The following is a 19,504-nucleotide window of genomic DNA, read 5'->3' as shown; positions in this document are numbered from 1 at the left end:
CTGCTGATATAATGATAGAAAAGATCAGACTATGAGCTCAATAAAACTGAAACGTGTGTGATGCTTTAATGATGTGTTTATTAATAAAGCATTTTATAGCATGTGCTGCAGAGTGTAGCCACATGACAAAAATGACACTTTAATATAAAAATGAGACTTTAATATAAAAATGACACTTTGTCTGCTTAAGATTTTTACCTCTGATTTAAAAAACAAAAAAAAATTAAAGACAAAAAAGAAATTAAAGTCTTCGTTTGTTACCTGTGTGTGATGTTTATGTTTTAGGTGTGTGTGTGTGTGTGTGTGTGTGTGTGTGTGTGTGTGTGTGTGTGTGTGTGTAAATGAACAGAACTCATGTCTCATGTCTCCCCCTCCCCACTCTTTCCAATATAATGTGATCTGATTGTGATGTCTCCTCTGTCTCAACCCTCTTTCTCTCTCTCACTCTATTTCTCTCTCCTTCTTGTTTCTCTCTCTCCCTCTTGTTTACTCTCTCCCCCTCTCTTCATCTTGTTTTCTCTCCCTCCATCTTGTTTTCTCTCTCTCCCTCTTGTTTACTCTCTCCCTCTCTCTCATCTTGTTTTCTCTCTCTCCCTCTTGTTTACTCTCTCCCTCTCTCTCTCCATCTTGTTTTCTCTCTCTCCCTCTCTCTCTCCCTCTTGTTTTCTCTCTCTCCCTCTCTCTCTCCCTCTTGTTTACTCTCTCCCTCTCTCTCCCTATCTTGTTTACTCTCTCTCCCTCTCTTTCTCCATCTTGTTTTCTCTCTCTCCCTCTCTCTCCCTCTTGTTTACTCTCTCCCTTCATCTTGTTTTCTCTCTCTCCCTCTTGTTTACTCTCTCCCTCTCTCTCTCTCTCTCTCTCTCTCTCCCTCTTGTTTACTCTCTCCCTCTCTCCCTCTCTCTCTCTCTCTCTCTCTCTCTCTCTCTCCTGCACTCCGGTGTGTCCCATCTCCTTATTGCAAATTGAATCTGATCAATGATGTCACAGGCTGAGGCGCCACCTCTTTATTATTATTTCTACTTGGTTTTTTTTCTCCTGAGAGACGTAGCATCGCTCCATCGCATGTGTGTGTGTCAGGGATGGAAATTAAATATTTTTTCTACCTGCCACTGTGGCTGGTGGATTCCAAAATCTACCAGCCACTCAACTTTTTTACCAGCCACTATGATTATAGTAGAGAAACGGCATGAAAATGTGATATCATGATTACAGTAGGCTACCCAAAATGATCACGGTAATCAGCATTATTGCGATACGACTAAAATGTGCTGAATTTTGCCCTAAACCTACCAGCTGTCCTCCAAGCACAGTAGCAACAAAACTAAAGGTCAACAGAACCATATTCATTTGCTATAGTGTCTTGTCATAAAAGTGGTGTGGCTCCTTTAAGACTCCGTTTGTGTGAGTTCTGGAGCATCCTATAATCCAACTCTCCAACTTGATCTAACTATAGTGTAAATCATCTGATTTAAATATTTACAGGTATCAAGGCTATATTTAACATTTAGCATTTATTTTCTATTTGGCCCGTAATGAAATCATGCACTGAACAATTTAAGCACAGCTCAGCTTTAAGAAACGTAATATGCATGCTTAGCATAGCATTACATTGAAAAAACTCTGGTTGTACAGTTATCTAGGCGATATTGTTAACATTTATTTTGTATTTGGCCTTATCATATATGACAAAAGCCCAACATTGGAGACCGTGTAGACATTTGCTTCAATTTCAAAACCGGATTACTCGGGAACGGCTATAACTTGTATAAGGGAATGCTTTACAAATTTGCGTTCGGTAAGTTCTTCTGTTTATTCTGATACGGTTTGTAATTTCTTTGAATGAAAAGTTTGTGAGATATTCCATCACGACGAATGGGTGTGGAGATGTCCGTCTGTCTGCCTCATAGGTCTAAATAGCAGCGTGTCGCGGGCCGGATTAAATACCTAGGCCTACAGGCCAATTCAAAAGAGAACTATTTACGTGAAAATATTAGCCTGTGAAGATATTAGCCTGTGAAGATATAACGCAGATCCACAGATCTCACTAGATTTATGTCTATGCAGTCATGCTGAAATAATCTAGCAGTGGCACATGAAAGCATAGTGACAGTTTCTTAATGGTAGTGAAGTGAAAGTGAAGCGTTGCACCAGTGCCAGTAGGGGAGATTATGTGAAAAATCGTTACGCGGTGGATAGAAGCATGAAATTTGGTAGATATGTTCCTTGGGTGATCCTAAGACATCCTAGAAGGGGTGCCCAAAAATATCTCAAACAGGAAGTGAGATTTTGAAGAAATTCAAAATGGCCGCCCATACAAATGACCGCTGATTCAAAAGCCACCTTCACAACCTCCTAAAAGCTTGAAATTTGGTATACATGTTCCTTGGATGATCCTAAGACATCCTAGAAGGGGTGCCCAAAAATATCTCAAACAGGAAGTGAGTTTTTAAAGAAATTGAAAAATGCTGCACTCCCCGCCACAAAATTGGCAGCTGATTCAAACACTACCTAAACAACCTCTAAAAAGCTTGACATTTGGTATGTATGTTCATTGGGTGATCCTAGGACATCCTACAAGGGGTGCCCAAAAATATCTCAAACAGGAAGTGAGTTTTTAAAGAAATTGAAAAATGGCATGCTCCCTGCCACAAAATCGGCAGCTGATTCAAACACCAACTAAACAACCTCTTAAAAGCTTATATATTCCTTGGGTGACCCTAAGACATCATAGAAGGGGTGATCAAACATATCTCAAACAGGAAGTGAGATTTTGAAGAAATTCAAAATGGCCACCCATATAATTGACAGCTGATTCAGAGGCCACTTAAACAACCTCCTAAAAGCTTGAAATTTGATATATGTCCCATGGGTGATCCTACGTTATCATGGAAGATTACTCCAAGAAATCTCCATCCATATTTTTCAGGAGAAGGCACTGACTGGGTAGCCTGCAGACCTTTGGACCAAATGCTAACTTGGTACACTGCTCTATTTGAATGCTGTATCAGTGCAGCCTGTGTGGGAGGAATATTTTCCATTGAGAGACATATTTGAGAAAACAAGTCCTTCCTGAGATCATTGACTTTCATGATCCGTTTTTTTATCGTAAAGAACACAAGTGTACTTCTCCAGCATGCAAACATGTTTGATTCCTGGCTAAGCAGTTGAAAAGAATTTGCGGTCATAGCAATGAAGGCATCCTTTACTTCTGGAAATGGTTTCCATGCTGCCCACCCTTTAGAAGGAGTCTGCTGTTCCAGAGGTAGCCACCCCATTATCACATAGTACAGTTGTTCAACTACTTCCATCTAAAAGTTATCCGATTGTGTTCCATAGAGCCATCTCTATGTGTAACCCACCAAGCATCACAAACATCTCTCCATAACAGTCTGGATCTCTGAATCACTCCACTGAACCATTTTTGTAAATGTATATAGTGGTTGGTCAAATGCCATGGTTGGTCAAATGGTCAATGGTCAATGGCCGGAATTTAGGTGCTCTGTCAATTGTTTTACAACATTCATGCCATGTCTGACCATAGCAAAGCTGGCAGCTTTTTCATGAAAGAGAGGAAGGAGTGAGTTTATAGCAGGTGGGTCAGACAGTTCTGGCTAAAGTGAAGCATCAGTTTTATTCCATGCTCACCCCACTTTTCCTCCTCTGTTATTGCCCATGCTAAGTTCGGTTTGGTTAACTTTTGGCACTAAGATGGCCTTTGGTTGACAAGTAACAGCTGGAATTGTAGTGTATACTTCTCTGGAAGACAGAGCATATATTTTTGCACTTTTTGAGCTGGCTGAATGTATATTTGCTCTCTAGCACCTCGGATCGGGAGGCGAGCGTGCTAGTAATTGAGCTAAAAGCCCAGGCTGCTAGTTCTCTCACTAGCACGTCAAGGTATCATGAGGTTTACTCAATGTACATACTGCACAGCTAAATACTAGCTGGCTACCGTTACTGTAGTACAGAGGTTCCCAAACTGTGAGGCGCGCCTCCCCTGGGGGGCGCCAAATAATTTGAGGGGAGGCGCGGAAGGTTGATTCAAAAAAGAAGGAAAAACGTTTATTTCATGTTAGAACTATCTATGTTTTTTTTCCAATGATTATGTAATTGACAACATTATAAAATCGAAATAAATCATAGAAGAGATGTATACTAAATCTTTGGGATAGTGGAAAGTATTATTGATCCCTATCCTGAGTGAGAATGTATATGTGCCAAACCTCATAACGTAATTTAGCAACAGTGCCGCCAGCCGAGCTAGCTGCAAGTTACCAGTGCGGATTTGTACACGCAGCCTTACAACACTGTTTACAGCTCTTCGAGTCACGGTAAAATTCATTTTTTGGTACATAGCTAATTTAGATAAACTTATGCTGTGGGTGCTGCGTTCATTTAGGAATCCGCTGCCTTGGTTTGTATAGAAATGAATATTAAGTGGCAGATACACGTAAGAGGTTGGACATACGTGACGGTAATATGTGACGTTCCGATAGCTAACTTACTGTAAAATGGACAGATTTGTCACATTTTATTGCTGCACGGCCCGAGCCTGATATGGGCAACAAAGCCAAACGTCAAAAATATGATAACTCATTTCATTGCATAGCATAGTATAGCACCGATTTAAGTGGCTTAACTGAAGTGAATATCATTATTTGAAAATGATTGTTGGGGGCGGGGGCGCAGAGGTATCACTGTTTTCAGAGGGGAGGCCCACATTGATGGAGTTTGGGAACCCATGCTGTAGTACAAATCAAAATTTCGTAGCTTCTAATGTTATTCCCAAAATAACGGTACAGTACCCCCCAGGAAGCCCCACAGATTCACAAATACGCACCCCAGGTGATCATGGGGACACAATTAGCCTAGGGATGCCTTTGTTTGCCTAGATTTAGCTTGATAATTGGAACCCAGCTAGTGGTTCTACATTGGCTAATGCTAACGCTAACACTGGCATAACATTTGGTCAATGAGTTGTGTCCCTATTTAAGGCTTGATATCTGATCATGTGGAAATTTTAGCAATAAACTGTCTTTTGAAAATTGAAGTGATTCTTCCAAAAGTCTTTAAAAATATTTATGTTATGCATACATAAATAATTAACTTCTCAGATGAGGATTCATTTGGGGAGTCATGTCATTCTGACCATTTTAAGCCTGTTTTCCCCCCTTTAAAGCTGTATAAAAGGCATGTAAGATTATTTTCAGGGGTTATCTTGCACATATTATTTGTTAACCATCTCTATATATATCAAATGTAAAATAATAAAGTAGCAGAATACACCATGATGCCCAACTATGTAATGTTTTATTATCCTTGGGTCGTTTTAGGCGGCCATCTTGGATTTTCCCTTAAAAAATTACCTAAATGAACCAGAAATGTTGGGCACCCCTTCTCAAATGATGAGATACATCATAAAGAGTGTTTGTACCAATGTTGGTGCTTCTATCCACCGCGTAACGATTAGGCATCCCCCCTGCTACTATAGGCTATGCTGCGGTGGCGGCTCACTACGAGTTGTAGAACTTCAAATCAGCGCGATTTACCCTTATAGGCTGGTAACGTTAGGCTACATGATCCCTACAGACACTTTCTTATTTTTAACCGTCAATAAGTATGAAAATTAGACCGGATCTGACTATTTGTGGTACGCTAGCTCTACCCGCCACAGTGGCTGGTAAGTTGACCAAATTCACCCACCAGCGCACAAAACTACCCGCATTTGGCGGGGGGCGGGTGGTTAATTTCCATCCCTGGTGTGTGTGTGTGTGTGTGTTCTCCTGAGGGACGTAGCATCGCTCCATCACATGTGTGTGTGTGTGTGTGTGTGTGTGTGTTCTCCTGAGGGACATAGCAGCGCTCCATCGTGTGTGTGTGTGTGTGTGTGTGTGTTTGTTCTCCTGAGGGACGTAGCATCGCTCCATCGCATGTGTGTGTGTGTGTGTGTGTGTGTGTTCTCCTGAGGGACATAGCAGCGCTCCATCGTGTGTGTGTGTGTGTGTGTGTGTGTTTGTTCTCCTGAGGGACGTAGCATCGCTCCATCGCATGTGTGTGTGTGTGTGTTTTCTCCTGTGGGACACAGCATCGCTCCATCGTTTAATTTCCTCCCCTGCCTGATTTCTATCCCAGGTAGCACACACTCACACACACACACATGCAAACACACACACACGGCCACCCCAATAATAGATGCAAAGTATCCCATAAACAATGTAAATAAAATATTAAGAATCAGGAAGTAACCCATAACAACATAAATATCAATAATCAGGAAAGGCCCATTAGAAAAAAGTATATGATTCTTTATAAATCTAGGAATGTCATTGGAACCACTGAATTATACAGCTTTCTTCATCAAGGTCAGGATTGAAAATAATTCCCTTACAACTTCTCACTGTCTGAAAGAAACTTTCATCATGGTCAAACCATCAAGGCCAAAATGAAAATAATTGCGCTTTATTTTTGGACAAAATGGTGGGCATCTAGTTATTAGACACCTGCTAGACAAATACTAAAAAGCAAATATTCTAATGCTAATGAGTGTGTGTGGTGCAGATGTGTATCCTGTAGCTGAGGGTCTCACTCATGGTGGAGTTGGTGGGTGGGTGGGGTTATGCTAATGTGTGTGTTTTATGTCATTACATCATCACTGGACAGTTGGGGTTATGCTAATGTTGGATTCACATCTTCACTGTGTTTCAACACTCCAACACATAAGCATACACAAGCAAATTCATGAATCACTGCGCTTCATAAATAATTGTCAAAGTTCCAAAACAAATACAATAAAAATATAGATTTTTGAATATGAATGGTGAGCACCTAGTAATCAGATGTCTGCTAGACAATTTCTTAAAGGGCAAATATGGGTGGAGATGAACTAGTACAGGGTCGACATTACAGCACAGTCATATTCAATCAAATCTTAAATTTACCTCTACAAGAAATCCTTGAAATGAGAATGAGAATGAGACTTTATGAAGAATGGAGAATGTATTAATCACTGGATACTCAGACTATCATCATGCTCACATCATCAAGGCCAAAATTGAAAATAACTGCTCTTTATTTTTGAACACGAAAGGTGGGCATCTAGTTATTAGATGCCTGCTAGACAAATACTAAAAAGCAAATATTCCAATGCTGATGAGTGTGTGTGATGCAGATGTGTATCCTGTAGCTGAGGGTCTCACTCATGGTGGACATACTCATCACTGGATGGGCGGGGTTATGCTAATAGCTGTCTGACAACTTCACTGCATTTTAAAAACTCCAAAACATAAGCACTGTCTTTAATGTCTTTTCTTTCACAGATTCATAATCACTGACATTGAGAAAGCACAATCATCGCTCAATCACAAATACAAATAAATGTTAATAGCTTAAATTGTATTCTATTACTGTGGTGTAGCTCTAATGTAAAAATGTTTCAATGTTGATATTTTAAACGTTATTCCACTGCTTAGGCCTAGTCCACACGTACCAAACCGATCTTTTTTTCCTCTGTCTTCCCTGGAACCGTATCAAGAATATTTGCGTTCAAACGGATCCATCTCAACACGACTCAACACGTTACTTCATACCCCAGGCCTATAGGTGGCACTGTGTCTTTACAGAAATTCACCAAAACTTGCGCAATAAAAACAGACAGAATAGGCTACGGCGAAATGTCTAGTGCAAGGAAACCAGAATTGTTTGTGTGGACTGATGGTGAACTGTCAACTGTAGCCAACTGTAAAACTAATAAACTTTATTTTACGGTTTGTGAAGGGTGCAGTCCCGTACTTTATTTGGCTAACGCAGGTAGGCCTACTAATCACCTTTACTTTCTTTGGTTGTAGGATAGTCCGTGATTCACATTAGTTTTGGGTATCACCGCAATTAGGCTACTAAACGCAAGGCTTAACGTTACCCAAGTTCTAGGCTATTCTGTCGCCACATTTATAATATTGCTATAAAACCTTCGTTAGTAACAGTCAATACTTTTGCCTGCCTCAAATCGTGCATTCGCATTCAGTGTGCTACCATCGGCTTAATGTGAGTTCTAAGCGTCTTTGTATGCTTATATCTGATTTCACTCGACTGTGAATGCATGTATATATGTTGTAAGACATGTAAAATAAATGAATGACACTGGCACTACGCACAAATTAATGTAGCCTAAACTTACACCGCACTTTCCTAATAACTTAAGTTCTCTCGCGTCACTGACGGTAGCTAGAATGCATAAAAAAAACACCGGGAAAAACAGTGTTCAGTCCACCAAGTCATAAGCTATCGGCGCTGCGCATCATCAGTTGTGATATTTATCTTAACGGAGTGTAATCGTAGGTAATGTCATGTATGAAAACTAGTATTGTTAGGCAATACTATAAGTGCAAGTCCAGGGCAGCTGAGGTGTGGGGATGACATCATCGATACGCAAGCAGGATGTGCGGTTTCGCTGTCTAAACGAACTCAAACGGGCTACGGTTTCAGATTTCTCCACTCTGGGACCAGGTTTCAGAAAAGTGCGGTTTCGGGCAGTGCGTTTACAGAATTCGTTTGGACGCTCGGCCAAGACGAAGCAAAACCTCTGCGTTTAACCTAAAAAGCGTCTCCGTGTGGACAGGCCCTTAAAGGCACTTTAGACAAATATCCTGTGCCAAATGAATAACTGCAAACACAAGAACAACTTTATTTTTGCACAAAATGGTGGGCATCTAATTATTAGATGCCTGCTAGACAAATACTAAAAAGCAAATATTCCAATGCTGATGAGTGTGTGTGGTGCAGATGTGTATCCTGTAGCTGAGGGTCTCACTCATGGTGGACAGACTCAGAGGCTCTGTTGATGGGCGGGGTTATGCTAATGTGTGATGTCATCACATCATCACAGGATGGGTGGGGTTATGCTAATGTGGGTTTGTTATATGGATCTCAAGGGCACTGGAAATCACTGCATTTCAAAACACCAGACAAATAGAAAATATCGAACCCTTTGAGTAGCAGCCATGAAGAATCTGATATGAAAATGGTATAAGTATGTAAGCCTATATTGCCTACATTGGACATACATTGTTTATATGCCATATTTCTTCTAGAAAATATGATAGTATAAATAAACAGACAACTTACAAGTATGCCATTGTTCACACTTTAGTTGAGGGGCCACAAACATGATGAACTCATGAGTAAATAACCTTAAATTCATGTAATCATGATGATCATGCTTAAGAAATCATAAATCATAATGATGTAACCACCATACCTAATACTGTAGTTGACTTTGAATTCATGTCAATTCCTGATTACTCATAAGATATAAAGGATTGAAGTAATGCATAAATCATGAATTAATTAATGCATGAATTCATGATAATTCATGTACCCTTACCGAAAGGCGTATGACACACCTTGGCAGGGTAAGGATCAGTGGCGCGCCATCATGTCCACAACTACCATGATCCTTGCTCTCCATCTAGTGCTTCCTACGGCAGTCGTCACATGGTATCTCTTCATCTTGTTGACATCTTTCGCCTTTTACTAACGATGTCCAGTTTATGGTGTTTTTAAGGTCTGCTTCGGCAGAGCTGTGCCTGCCTGTCCAAAGTCAAGTGTGTTCCACCATGTCCCATCTCGTTCCACTTTTGCCCCCTCCACACACACACTTGATGTCACTCTGTTTGCCCCACCTCCCCATGCCCTGAAAGAGTTTGGGGCGTCGCTAGAGCAGGCACCAGAGCCTGTGCAGCGTTTTCTGCTAGAGATCACACAAGGAGTTTGGACTTTCAAACAGCAGCGACGGTGATGGCTTCAAGGATGATAGTGAGAATGAAGAACACAATACGGATGTTTGTGCCAGAGGGGAAACAAAAAGAAGATGCGGGTGGTGTTACGGAGGAGGAGATTTTACCTGGAACTTGCAACAGAGGACGTGCTTTGTCTTCAGACCTTTCCTGGACAAGGTGTAGTGGATGTTACGTTTGGATCGACAGCGGCTTTTGAAAGAGCTAAGCAAAGAGTGAGCAAGAACAAGCAAGATGTCGTTTTCAGAGGACTGGAGTTCACCTGGTGGGGATTGTATGAGACTGTGATAGTGCATATGTATAATCCATTTGTGAGTGACAAATATGTTGTTGCTTTTCTGAGACAGTACTGCAGTGATGTTAAAGATGGAACCAAGATCAGAGATAAGTTTGGAATATGGAATGGACAACGCAGATTTGCGGTGTGTTTTAAGTTGAGGAAAGATGGCAAGACAAAAGACTATCCTCCCCAATTCTTTTCGATCGGTTCTGACCAGGGCTTTCTGTTCTTTCCAGGACAGGCAGGGAGATGTTGGAGATGTGGAACGCCAGGGCACAGCAAAGATCAGTGTCAGGAGGTGAAATGCCGCCGTAGTGACTCAACCGAGCACGTGGCAGTGGAATGTATGGCGCCCAGGAAGTGCAGCTTGTGCAGCTCTGTGTCGCACCTCTCCACCGAGTGCCCAGAGTCAGGGCTGCCACAGGCTGAACTGTTTCAACCCCCAGAACAGACAAGGGAAGCTGGGAGAAATGCTGAGAAGCAGGCTGGGACCGTGGGGTCAAGCCCAACCCCCCAGACTCAAGCCCAGGAGCAAGGACAAGCAGAAGAAAGTGTGAGGCTTAAGAGAGCTTTGGCAAAACGGGGTGAAGTCCAGGTTGCAGTTGGTCAGCCCCTAAAACATGCACTTGGAAGAGGAAAGGTAATAGAGACAAGAGAAAGGCCAAAGGACAGAGGTGTGACCACGAAGGAAGCAGCTAGGTGGAATGTTGGTGAAGTGGAGGATGCAAGCACGGACGAAGAGATAGCTGGCACAATTAAGCGTTCCTTGCAGATTGGAGAGAGAGTTGAGAATCCGGCGAGGCATCAGAAGACGACCAACCAGATTCCACCTCAGCGAGAGAAAAGCGAAAGTGTTGGCGAGCATGTGGGGAAGCAAGCGGCGTTGCCCTCCCCCGCACAAGGGCACGTACCAGGCTGGGATGAGAAGAACCTGATGGCAGTTACTGAGACGGCCAATCCCAGGAAGAAAGACACGGACACATTAATTGATTTGGACTTTTGAGTTTTGATTAATTAAAGTGAAAGTGAAAGAGTTTAATTTATGACTGCAGAGAAATACGTTTTGATTTAAGGAATATGTGCCAGAAGAGTGAGATGTTATGTTGACATGGTGAATTTTGAACGGTGTTATTTTTGTCTGGAAAAAGTTTATGTATTGTTGATATGAACTAACTTTGAAATGACCTGAGTTCTTATGGATAAAAAACTGGTTTGGTTTTTCCATTTTAAGAAAAATCTAATAACTAGAAGCTCACTCTACATGTTCAAAAATAAACTTGCTTTGTGTTTGTGCTTGAACTATCAATTCTCAACCTCAGTGTTTAATGAATGATGGTGCTTATGTTTTGGAGTTTAGCAATAGACCTCTGAAGTCCGCCTACAAAAAAGTAGGTCTTAGTTTAGTCTTAAGCCCTCCTAAAGCCCTCCTTACACTGACAGACTTTGGAAAGATTTGGAAAAGATTTTTGAAAGACTACAGTCTCAGACCCTCTCACATCTAATGGCGGCCTTACATTGTACGATTTTGGCCTGTTTTCACAGTCGGCGACTAAATTTCCAAAGTCGGACAGAAATCATGGGAGTTGTACTGGAATCGCGGTGCGCTCCCGTCAACTAGATCGTTAAGTGTAAGGTGCCAATCTTAGCGGTTTTAAGTCAGACAAATATTATAAGAATAACAAATAATCATATAGGCTACAGCTGTCGCCTACTTTGCCCCTTCCTGTTTGGTGTTGGAGAGAGGTCACTATTGGTTTTTATAGTTCACGTCACTATTTGCATGAGCCACGACTAGAAAGACTTGCGATAATATCAAACATGTTTGATTTTGTCGTAACGGCAAAACTAGAAAAGGACTGACTCCGACTGACTTAAAACCGCTAAGATTGGCACCTTACACTTAACGATCTAGTTGACGGGAGCGCGCCGCGATTCCAGTACAACTCCCATGATTTCTGTCCGACTTTGGAAATTTATGGCGGCCTTACATTGTACGATTTTGGTCTGTTTTCACAGTCGGCGACTAAATTTCCGGACAGAAATCATTGGAGTTGTGCTGGAATCGCGGCGCGCTCCCGTCAACTAGATTGTTAAGTCAACTAGATTGTTAAATCGCCTACTTTGCCCCAGGAAGGGGCAAAGTAGGCGACAGCTGTAGCCTTTATGATTATTTGTTATTCTTATAATATTTGTCATTTCTTATACATATTTAGTCGGCTCTTCCACGTGACAGAACGACTCTATATCGGTTAGGGATGTCACGCATGAAACAATGCTGCAGAAACACAAAAATACGACTTTGAGTTTAGTATGCTATCATTTCAGTTCCTGTTAAATATATTGCACGATGGGTAATAATTTAAAGGAATCTAGTTGCAGTCTTTTAAATAGTGACCCTGCAAGATCCCTAGTCATTGCAAAATCATAGTCTGTGACTTAAAACTCTACTACTTGTCTTTAGATGTGAGAGGGTCTGAGACTGTAGTCTTTCAAAAATCTTTTCCAAATCTTTGCAAATCTATCCAAAGTCTGTCAGTGTAAGGAGGGCTTTAGTCGCCGACTGTGAAAACAGACCAAAATCGTACAATGTAAGGCCGCCATTAAAGACAAGTAGTTTGGTGTTGGAGAGAGGTCACTGTTGGTTTTTATAGTTCAGGTCACTATTTGCATGAGCCACGACTAGAAAGACTTGCGATATTATCAAACATGTTTGATATTGTCATAACGGCAAAACTAGAAAAGGACTGACTCCGACTGACTTAAAACCGCTAAGATTGGCACCTTACACTTAACGATCTAATTGACAGGAGCGCACCGCGATTCCAGTACAACTCCCATGATTTCTGTCCGACTTTGGAAATGTAGTCGCCGACTGTGAAAACAGACCAAAATCGTACAATGTAAGGCCGCCATAACTTGCAATGCAACTTGCCATAGGTAGTTAACTTCAATTACAGTTTTTTCTGAATGCTTAAACACATTTTTTGTAACTATGGCTTTTTTTGCAAAACTCTACAGACAAATGGCAAAACCACTCACTGAGTTCGCAAAACTAAAAGCACAAACACTGCTTTGCACACAGTTTGCAATTTTGTAACACACACCTTGCACAACTATAGCCACAATTCACTGCACAGCACTCTTTTTGCTGAACTGTAAACACAACTCATGCTTTACACTCAATTTCCAAATGATCAACACACTCCTAGCAAAACTATACACATGTATGGCTATTATTTATGCCATTTTGCCAACTGTTTGGCACACTGTGACATGTGAAAACTGTTTTAGATAATTAGTTCACTTTGCAATCAGCCTAAGCACTATAAATAAGCCACAGGTAAGCTGTCTGTGTGGAGTACAATGGAGAGAGCAGGAAGAGTGAGAATTAGAGGAGGCCGAGGAAGAGGACGTGGAGGTGAAGAAGTAGGAGGAAGAGGAGGAGGAAGAGGACGCGGAGGTGAAGAAGCGAGAGGGAGAGGACAACAAGGACAAGGAGGTGAAGTTAGAAGGAGAGGACAAGGAGGAGCAAGAAGAGGACGAGGAGGGGGAAGAGGAAGGGTAAGAAGAGTAAGAAATAGAATTACTGATGACATCAGAGCTACAATAGTGGACCATGTCATCAACCATGGAATGACCCTGAGGGAAGCTGGCCAACGGGTTCAGCCTAACTTGAGCCGCTACACTGTAGCAAGCATCATACGGACATTTCGAAATGAGAATCGGTTAGTACAATCACTTTTCACTAAGTTTTGTAGCACTGCCATACTGCTGGGCCTGCTATGCTGCATTTGTTTTGTCTTTTCCAGAGGGTGATGGAGCTAGAGGCAGATGCCATGGGTCATGAGCTGCTTTTTGTGGATGAGGCAGGTTTCAATCTCACTAAAACAAGGAGACGTGGCAGGAACATTACTGGACACTGTGCCATAATCAATGTCCCAGGACAACGTGGCGGTAACATCACTATGTGTGCGGATAAGTCAGAATGGCGTTGTTCACCATCATGCAACTTTAGGCCCATATAACACTGCACACTGTATTACATTCCTGGACACCTTACATGACATGCTCACTAATGTTCAGGGACAAGAGCAGACCAGATATGTCATCATATGGGACAATGTTAGCTTCCATAGGGCTGCTTTGGTCCGCAACTGGTTTACAGATCACCCGCTCTTCACTGTAGTCTACCTCCCCCCATACTCTCCATTCCTAAACCCAATCGAAGAGTTCTTCTCTGCCTGGCGCTGGAAGGTGTATGACCGTCATCCCCATCAGCGCATAGCCCTTTTACAGGCAATGGAGGAGGCATGTGGGGATGTTGACCAGGCATCATGTCAGGCCTGGATACGGCATTCCAGAAGATATTTTCCCCGGTGCCTTGGACTAGGACATTGCATGTGATGTAGATGAAATTTTGTGGCTGGACCCAGAGAGACGACATGATGTAGACTGATTTTTTTTGTTTTTCTCTGTGAAATTACTACAGTATTTTGTGTTTTGACTTGGAAAAAAACACTTGTGTTTGTTTTGATGTGTCTAAATAAACACTGTAATACTTGATGTTTGGATCCCTGTATGTTTACAGAACTATGACAAAAGTATTACCTCAAACTGACATAGCCTACCTTGTGCACAGAGAAAGCAAAAGCCAGATGTGTTTTTTATTTATACCATTAGGGTGTAGTTGGCACATTGTGTGCTTATTATTGTGATGGCTTGTGTTTACTGTTTGATACGAAAACACCATTTTTACGAAGGTGTGAAGAGTTAAGCAAGGTGTGTTAGCTTTTTCAAGAGAACTACAATGTTTTGCTGATTGGGTGAGAGGTTTTGCCATTTGTGTGTAGAGTTTTGCAAAAAAAGCCATAGTTACAAAAAATGTGCTTAAGCAATCAGAAAAAACTGTAACACCCGGATCTCCTTATATGGGCAAAGATGGCAGCTTTGGTTCTTTTTTGTAGGCCAACTTCAGAGGTCTATGCAGTAAAATGGTCAGATCACTATTAGCATAACCCCACCCTTCCAGTGATAATGTAATGTGAAACCCACATTAGCATAACCCCACCCACCCAGTGATGTAAAGACCCTATGAGTTTGTCCACCATGAGTGAGACCCTCAGCTACAGGATACACATCTGCACCACACACACACATCAGTATTGGAATATTTGCTTTTTAGTATTTGTCTAACAGGTAATAACTAGATGCCCACCTTTCACGTTCAAAAATAAAGATTGGGTTAGACTGCTACAGTACTGACTGAAACTGTATTTTTTATAATTATAAGTGACTTGTAAGAGAGAGTTCCAATAACAGGTCTAGACTGATACATTTCCTATCCTTTATGGAATTTTCATAATTGTCCTTCCTGATTCTTAATGCTTATATATTATATGGGGTCCTTACACCAAATAACTTTGACAAGATATGGGAAATATTTTTAAGATTGGAGTCTTTTGAGTAAAGCTTGAATGAGGGCATTAGTTAAACGATTACAATCTTTCAAGAATCTTTCCCAAATCTTGTCAAAGTTGTTTGGTGTAAGGTGGCCATTATTTGCTAACCTGACTCTTGCCAGATGAATTTCGTTCTGCTTAGCTCCGCCTAGCTCTACTCACATCCATCTGGGACCTCTTCCATTGAGAGTGATTTCTGCACCAGATTTTATGGTACAGCCAATCAGGACGCAGGACGGGAGTTTAATAGATGTGACATAGCGTAGAAGTGACTGTGAGACTGTTATCAGCGTCACGGGTTGGCTTCGATGTGAGTGGTTGAAGTAGCACGTCAATAGATGATGGACAAGTGGCTTATTCAAGCATATGCAAGCATTTTTTGATTAGGCCCAACCTTCTGAAGCAACACTCCGATGGATTGGTCCCAGATGGATGAGTGGAGCTAGGCGGAACGAAATTCATCTGGCGAAAGTCAGGTTAATTATTTGCTGGATTATGACTAGTTTGAGATGTAATGACATCACACACACATTAGCATAACCCCACCCACCCAGTGATGTAGAGCTCCTCTGAGTCTGTCCACCATGAGTGAGACCCTCAGCTACAGGATACACATCTGCATCACACACACTCATCAGCATTGGAATATTTGCTTTTTAGTATTTGTCTAGCAGGCGTCTAATAACTAGACGCCCACAATTTTGTCCAAAAATAAAAGTTATTCATTTGCCAGGGTGTAGTTGTCCAAAGCAACTTAAAGCAGTGAAATAACATTTAAATTATCAGCATTGAGACGTTAGAGCTGCATTACAATACTAGAATACAATTTAAGGTATTAACATTGATTTGTATTTGTGATTGAGCGATGGTGCTTTCTCAACGTCAGTGAGAAAGTATTTTTATAAGTATTTTTGGGGCAGCCGTAGCCTACTGGTTAGCACTTTGGATCTGTAACCGGAGGGTTGCCGGTTCGAACCCTGACCAGTAGGCACGGCTGAAGTGCCCTTGAGCAAGGCACCTAACCCCTCACTGCTCCCCGAGTGCAGCTGTTGATGCAGGCAGCTCACTGCACCGGGATTAGTGTGTGTTTCACTAATTCACGGATTGGGATAAATGCAGAGACCAAATTTCCCTCACGGGATCAAAAGAGTATATATACATACTATACTTATACTGATTAATGAATCTGCTTTTTAATTAATCATATTTGCTTTTTAGTATTTGTCTAGCAGGCATCTAATAACTAGATGCCCACCTTTCATGTTCAAAAATAAAGAATGGGTTAGACTGCTACAGTACTGCTACTGTGACTGAAAATTTGTATTTTTATAATTATAAGTGACTTGTAAGAGAGGGTTCCAATAACAGGTCTAGATTGATACATTTCTCACCCTTATTGGAATTTTCTTAATTGTCCTTACTGCTTCTTAATGCTTATATATTATATGGGGTCCATACACCAAACAACTTTGACAAAATATGGGAAAGATTTTTAAGATTGGAGTCTTTTGAGTAAAGCTTGAATGAGGGCATTAGTTAAACGATTACAATCTTTCAAGAATCTTTCCCGAATCTTGTGAAAGTTGTTTGGTGTAAGGTGGCCATAATGGCGGCCTTACATTGTACGATTTTGGCCTGTTTTCACAGTCGGCGACTACATTTCCGAAGTAATCATGGGAGTTGTACTGGAATCGCGGCGCGCTCCCGTCAATTAGATCGTTAAGTATAAGGTGCCAATCTTAGCGGTTGTAAGTCAGTCGGAGTCAGTCCTTTCCTAGTTTTGCCGTTACGACAAAATCAAACATGTTTGATATTATCGCAAGTCTTTCTAGTCGTGGCTCATGCAAATAGTGACGTGAACTATAAAAACCAATAGTGACCTCTCTCCAACACCAAACAGGAAGGGGCAAAGTAGGCAACAGCTGTAGCCTATAATTATTTGTTATTCTTATAATATCTGTCATTTCTTATACATATTTAGTCGGCTATTCCACGTGACAGAACAACTCTATATCGGTTAGGGATGTCACGCATGAAACAATGCTGCAGAAACACGAAAATATGACATTGAGTATAGGCTATCATTTCAGTTCCTGTTTATCTATTGCACGATGGGTAATAATTTAAAGGAATCTAGTTGCAGTCTTGTAAATAGTGACCCTGCAAGATCCCTAGTAATTGCAAAATTATAGTCTGTGACTTAAAACTCTACTACTTGTCTTTAGATGTGAAAGGGTCTGAGACTGTAGTCTTTCAAAAATCTTTTCCAAATCTTTGCAAATCTATCCAAAGTCTGTCAGTGTAAGGAGGGCTTTAGATTGACTAATGACTAAGATTGGCACCTTACACTTAACAATCTAGTTGACGGGAGCGCGCCGCGATTCCAGCACAACTCCCATGATTTCTGTCCGACTTTGGAAATTTAGTCGCCGACTGTGAAAACAGACCAAAATCGTACAATGTAAAGCCGCCATAAGTGTAAGGAGAGCTTTATTTCCTGGATTATGATTAGTTTGAGATGTAATGACATAAAACACACACATTAGCATAACCCCGCCCATCAACAGAGCCTCTGAGTCTGTCCACCATGAGTGAGACCCTCGGCTACAGGATACACAGCTGCATCACACACACTCATCAGCATTGGAATATTTGCTTTTTAGTATTTGTCTAGCAGGCGTCTAATAACTAGACGCCCACAATTTTGTCCAAAAATAAATTATCATTGCATTGAGACGTTAGAGCAACACTATGATACCAGAATACAATTTAAGCTATTAGCATTGATTTATATTTGTGATTGAGCAATGGTGCTTTCTCAACGTCAGTGATTAATGAATCTGTGAAAGAAAAGACATTACGGACAGTGCTTATGTTTTGGAGTTTTTAAAATGCATTGAAGTTGTCAGACAGCTATTAGCATAACCCCGCCCATCAAGTGATGAAGAGTTTGTCCACCATGAGTGAGACCCTCAGCTACAGGACACACAGCTGCATCACACACACTCATCAGCATTGGAATATTTGCTTTTTAGTATTTGTCTAGCAGGCATCTAATAACTAGATGCCCACCTTTCATGTTCAAAGTAAAATTTGTCATTTTTCAGGGTCCTTCATGGCTGGAAGAATGTTACACCATCGCATGTGTGTGTTCTCAGCGTGCTTGGAACACCCACAATTCTGTGTGTTAATGGAGGATTTAAAGTCTGTACTAAACAAGGCAGTTCTCTATGTATACGATTTTGCTTAATGGTTGCTGCTCTGTGGTTTATGTGGTTTAGCAAAAAAAATTAAACATGCATTATTGCATTTATTGACGTTGGAGAATGACAGTCGTGCATTCATTGTTTTTCCAAAAGAAGCGGACAATTCAGCTTTCTAAGCTTTCTGCTCACTTGCTAGTCTGTTCCACTGTGTGTTTTCTGAATGCTAAAAAGAAGCCCTGCCTCGTCCTTGAAGGATCTGACTCGGCAGGGCTCAGTTCTACCAAGCAAGAATCCTCAAGGATCCTCGACTTTGAGAAACAGCCAGAGAAATAGAAAAACTAATAGAGTATTGTTACAGCACTGCAGACATATAACTAAGAGTAGAGTATTGTTACAGCACTGCAGACATATAACCAAAGTCCTTTTAGGCAAATCCCTCCACTCGGCGGCCATTTGACAACGCTTTTTGGGCACTCGTCGGGCATGCATTTCGGTAGAAATGCGCGTGCGCAAGGCTTCAAGACACCAATCTTGCTCCAGCGGCGAGATCGCAACACATGATTGGCACGATGTCTTCACAACACACCATATGATTGGCTCAATGTATACACATGTCGACGTTTTGCCGAGGAAGGTGGGATATGTGTAGACAACGGCCATATTGGCGTGACAAACTAGCCTCATGCATTTCTATGGAGTATTTTTTGAGTGCTTTGTCTCCACATTAGAAAGTCTCCGATATAACTAAGAGTAGAGTATTGTTACAGC

The 19,504-nt window shown here is 41.4% G+C and overlaps 7 non-coding genes across 7 annotated transcripts; 4 read left to right on the top strand and 3 right to left on the bottom strand.

The window, feature by feature from the left end:
* Nucleotides 1-6,477: 6,477 nt before the first annotated feature.
* Nucleotides 6,478-6,533, bottom strand: LOC121710184. The gene has a single exon (XR_006032135.1). It is a non-coding gene; the product is annotated as a U7 small nuclear RNA (small nuclear RNA).
* Nucleotides 6,534-7,087: 554 nt separating this feature from the next.
* Nucleotides 7,088-7,141, bottom strand: LOC121710180. Its single transcript, XR_006032131.1, has one exon. It is a non-coding gene; the product is annotated as a U7 small nuclear RNA (small nuclear RNA).
* A 1,556-nt stretch (nt 7,142-8,697) lies between these two features.
* Nucleotides 8,698-8,751, bottom strand: LOC121710176. Its single transcript, XR_006032129.1, has one exon. It is a non-coding gene; the product is annotated as a U7 small nuclear RNA (small nuclear RNA).
* A 7,422-nt stretch (nt 8,752-16,173) lies between these two features.
* Nucleotides 16,174-16,227, top strand: LOC121710182. The gene has a single exon (XR_006032133.1). It is a non-coding gene; the product is annotated as a U7 small nuclear RNA (small nuclear RNA).
* A 501-nt stretch (nt 16,228-16,728) lies between these two features.
* Nucleotides 16,729-16,785, top strand: LOC121710183. The gene has a single exon (XR_006032134.1). It is a non-coding gene; the product is annotated as a U7 small nuclear RNA (small nuclear RNA).
* A 1,391-nt stretch (nt 16,786-18,176) lies between these two features.
* LOC121710181 lies at nt 18,177-18,230 on the top strand. The gene has a single exon (XR_006032132.1). It is a non-coding gene; the product is annotated as a U7 small nuclear RNA (small nuclear RNA).
* Nucleotides 18,231-18,548: 318 nt separating this feature from the next.
* LOC121710179 lies at nt 18,549-18,602 on the top strand. Its single transcript, XR_006032130.1, has one exon. It is a non-coding gene; the product is annotated as a U7 small nuclear RNA (small nuclear RNA).
* Nucleotides 18,603-19,504: the final 902 nt, after the last annotated feature.

Source organism: Alosa sapidissima, chromosome 5, assembly GCF_018492685.1.
Source record: "Alosa sapidissima isolate fAloSap1 chromosome 5, fAloSap1.pri, whole genome shotgun sequence".
In the NCBI taxonomy this organism is placed as follows: domain Eukaryota; kingdom Metazoa; phylum Chordata; class Actinopteri; order Clupeiformes; family Clupeidae; genus Alosa; species Alosa sapidissima.
The sequence above is the reverse complement of the archived record's forward strand: the minus strand, read 5'-3'. Positions and strand labels throughout refer to the sequence as shown.